Raw genomic sequence first — 4,475 nt, 5'->3', positions numbered from 1 at the left:
AAATAAATAAATAAATATCCCCCTTTCAAGTTTACTCATCTTAAACTTTCCTCTTTCACTTGCTTGAAATATCTGATTCTCTTCTATATGTCTTTTGCATATTTTCTAGTAACATTACTGTTTTAACACACCCATGATGTTATCTTTCTTTCACTTCTGAGTCCCCCATAAAGTATCTATTGTAAGGTAAGGTTGGTAGTCCCCAGTTTCCTCAGTTTTTGCTTATCTTGGAAGATCTTTGTTTCCCCCTCATTTCTGAAGGATAGCTCTGCTGAGTATAGTGATCCTGATTGGCAGTTGTTTTCTTTTGTGACTTGAAATATGTCATTCTGTGCTTTCCTTGCCTGTAGGGCTTTTGCTGAGAAATTTCCTCTTACTCTAACAGGGCTTCTATTAAATGTGATTTAGTGCTTTGCAGATTTTACAGTTCTTTTCTATCACGTATTTAGCTGTTTATTGATTTATTGCTGTTATCTTGCTGCTGTCCTAGGGATTTAACCCCGAGCTTTATGTATGCTAACCAGGCATTAGCACTGAGCTATAGCCCCAGTGCTGTCCTATCCTTTTGACAGTGTGGTTATGTAATGGTGAGGATTCTTTTCTGCTCATGTCTTTTCTGGGGATCCAGAGGTCTTCGGTATATGAGTGTCCATACCTTTTTGAAGCTAGGGAAGTTTTCTGTTAGCATTTCATTTAGTGAGTGTTCTACACATTTAAACTTTCTTCTCTTGACCTGGGTATGGCAGTGAGAGAAATGTTTGTCCCTGATTCAGTGCTGTCTCCCAGAATCTTGAATGTCCTTTTTTCCTCTTTTGTCTGAATTTGATGTTTTGAAAGGTATGCCTTTAAGTTCTCACAGTCTCTCTTCCACTTGATGTGCTCTGTAGTTGAGGCATTCACATGAATTTTCTAAAAGATATTTATTTTTAAAATAAATTATTTCAGGTTTATGTGTCTTCTTTAATGTACATAAATGTTTTACCTGCATATATGTCTGTGTGTGCAGTGCCTGTAGGACCTCAGAAGAGGGCATTATAGTCCCTGAAAGTGGAGCTATGGATGTCTGTGAATCACCATGTGGGTGCTGGAACAAATGCTCTTAACTGCTGAGCCATCTCTTCAGCCATTATCTATTTTAATTTAATTTTCTTTTATGTGTACATTTGCACAGGTATGGTATGTATGTATGTATGTATGTATGTATGTATGTATGTGTGTGTACGATGTATAGGTAGTATCACATGCCAGAAGAGGGCGTTGGATCCTCTGCAACTGGAGTTAAAGACAATTGTGAGCCACCATGTGAGTGCTCAGAACTGAACTCAGGTCCTCTACAGGAGCAACCAGTGAGTGCTCTTAGCTGCTGAGCCAGCTTTCTAATCCTCAAATGAACTTTTTTTTTTTTAATTGTTTTTTTCTAGACTTGCTCCTGATTTTAAGCATTTCTGTTTGGTTCTTGTTCAGAACTGGTTTTCACTTGATTTTCTCTCTCAAATCTCACACTGTCTTCCTAGCTCCAGTTACTGGTTCAGTTGTGTTCTCTTGGGCTTCTTTGGGCTTTGCAAAGTTACTCTTTTGAATCCTTTATCGGGTGGTCCATTCATGCTGTGCTCATGTCTAGTTTTCTCAAAAGCAAGTGGTCAAAGTGTGGGGACAGCAGCTACTGTGGCTGTGGCTAGGAGCGGGATGTCAGATCCTTCCTACCAGTGTATCATGGGCATAGGGCAGCACTTTCTCTCCTCAGTTCACTGCTTGCCTGCTTGCCTGCTTGCCTGCCTGCCTGCTTCCCTCCCTTCCTTCCTCCCTCCCTCCCTTCCTTCCTTCCTTTCTTTTTTTTACTTTTCTATTTTTCTTTTTCAGACAATGTCTCAGTCTGTAGCCTTGGCTAGCCTGATACTCAGTTTATATCACCTAGGACTTATAATCTTCCTGCCTCAGCCTCCTAAATGTTGGGATTACAGGTAGGCTCCAACATGCTAAGCAGTCTCTTCAGCAATTTCAGTTGTAGTGCCCTTCAAGGAACAAACGGGGGAGTTTCTTCCCAGACAGAGTATGCAGGGCCTCTGACAGCTAGGCCCCACTGTTGCCTCTGATTGCTTAACCTCACTCCTTTGGGCATTGGAACCACAGACTTCTTCCCTTGTTCTTTATGTGACAAGTTGGTGGAGCTAGGGGTGGAGGGAACTGTGTAGCTAAGTGACATCAGGCCTGACCTGACACTGGTGTGAAACCTCAGGAGGAGCTCCACTGCTGGTCTTAGAGCTAATGGCGCCAGTGGCCCTATGGAGAGCAGGTGTTTCCTCTACAATGACATAATTGTTGCCATCTTGAAGCAGAGCATTGGTGGTGACTGACAGCTCTCTCAAGATTGGGTGTTTTAGCATCCTCAGGTGTGTGTGTGTGTGTGTGTGTGTGTGTATGGGGGGGTGGGGACTCATGCTGCCCCGCCCCCTCCCGAGGTTATATAACTTAGAAGCGACTGCAGGGAAGGGTAGATGCTTTGTGGAGTTGTGAAGAACCTGTTCCCCAGCATTGTGGAGGCTTCCTCATGACCCAGCTGCCTTTGCCACACGATCCTGTAAGTCCGGGTCCACCAAACTGCAGTTGCATGGAATCCCTTCTTTGGCTTTTCTGTGTCTATTAAAAATAGATTGCTTAGGGAAATTTCCACAAGAATCATGCTAGGTTGTGAGAGAGTCATTAGGTCACTCCAAAGTTGGGTTGTGAGGCACCTGCCCACTGACTAGTGCAGGGGAGTGTCCGTGGGGCTTCAGAGATGGGAATACATGAGGATTTCTGACCCTTAATGTGGTCCAAATTTAGATAATATGTACCATTTCAAGATGGTGTCCAGCTACAGCCTCACAAGGCTGTTTGATTCAAGTCCTTGTCCGGAGTCAAAGCACTGTGCTGCTTGAGGTCTCACACCATTTAACTTATAAGCCTACAGGGCCCAGGAGACTCCTAGCTAGGCACACCATGATCTTTGTTGGTTAAGTCTGCTGAGACCCTCTCTTCTACTCTTTCCCTGCTGAGGGGTACTTCCCAACCCAGCTCCAGAGTGGCCAAGGCCAGGGTATTTTATTTCTCTATCTGTGCCTCTTACAAGATTCCCCTTTCCTACTACTGAGTCCAGGATCCTCCCCTGGCTGCTCTTCTCAGTGTGTACTAGGAACACCTGTTGCTTTGGTACCGCCTCCTTGGAGGAGCAGGTGAATGCTGGGAGCTGTGTTAGGCCATCTTGCTCCTCCTGCATTGGCTCTTGAAGGATGAGGACAGAAGCTGTTTCAGCTTTGTAAAAAGCCCAGCAGTGTGTGAAGCAGCATTGAATGTTGGGAAGGAAAGAAAAGTGGTTGCCTTATGGAGGGGGAAGGGGAGGGGGAGCTTTGGATTGGAAAGGTGATGGGAGCAAGGGTTGTCTTTAAGATAGTAGAGAATTGGACTTTATTTTCTGGTCATGGCAAACAACTTTGTGTAACGACAGATTCTTGTGCTGTGTTCTACATATCATTTTAGATTGCATATCATATCCCTTCATTCTTAACTGTATCGCTAAGTGACTTTTAGAGAAGGTACAGGGCTTGTAACCACCATCACTCCCTTCCTTACCCCTGACTATTTGCTTTCCTGTCCAGGAGCACTTAATCCTTTCTATCCTCAGCCCCAGGACAATCATGAATTTCACCTGTGTTTTTGCCTTGCCTGGATCTTCCATACAAACAGAATGATACAACATGTGACTTTCTGTGCATACGCTCTTAGCCTGGGTGTTTAGGACTTGCCTGTGCTGCTGTAGTAGTCTGCTGCTTTTTGTAGGTGTACAGTAGTTCACTTCCAGACATATACAAATGTGCTTATTCAACGTGTGATGACTGTTCAGAGGCAGCCCCCACTTTGGGGAAACTATGAAAAATGTTGCTAGGAACATTAAGGCACAGCCCTTGTGAGACCTTTGTTGTCTTGTTTTGCTTGAATAGATGCCTAGGCATAGCATTGCCTATTAGCATGAGAGATTACTTGAGTAACTCTTGAAGGATCTGCCAGATTCTTTTCCAAGTTAACTGGACCATTGTTTTCTCTGCGTTTTTAAGCAACGAAGGCTTCGGCTTTCTATCCAACTCTGCAAAACTTCACGGCAGACTCCTAAGTTGAGTGAGCTAGTTTGACTTTGGACTAATTGACAGACGTTTATATTTGTTCTGAGTTTGTGCAATGTTTTATTGGGCCAGGATTTTGTTGATGGCAGTCATTACTAGGTGTGTATTTCTTCTTGCAGACCAATTCAAGACAGAAATAGACAAGATTCTGTCCCCTTGACCTCATCAGTACCCAGGAATTTCCAGAACCCCTCAGCTAATAAGCTCCCTTTGTTGACGTGGCGTGAACTAGGCTTTGGGAATTTATAGTTTGATAACCACTTCACTCAGTGAATTGCCTCACCAGTCACTGGTCATTCTTTTTTTTTTTTTTTTTTT

This window comes from Mus caroli, chromosome 9, assembly GCF_900094665.2.
Source record: "Mus caroli chromosome 9, CAROLI_EIJ_v1.1, whole genome shotgun sequence".
NCBI classification, from domain to species: Eukaryota; Metazoa; Chordata; class Mammalia; order Rodentia; family Muridae; genus Mus; species Mus caroli.
Note: the sequence above shows the minus strand (reverse complement) of the source record.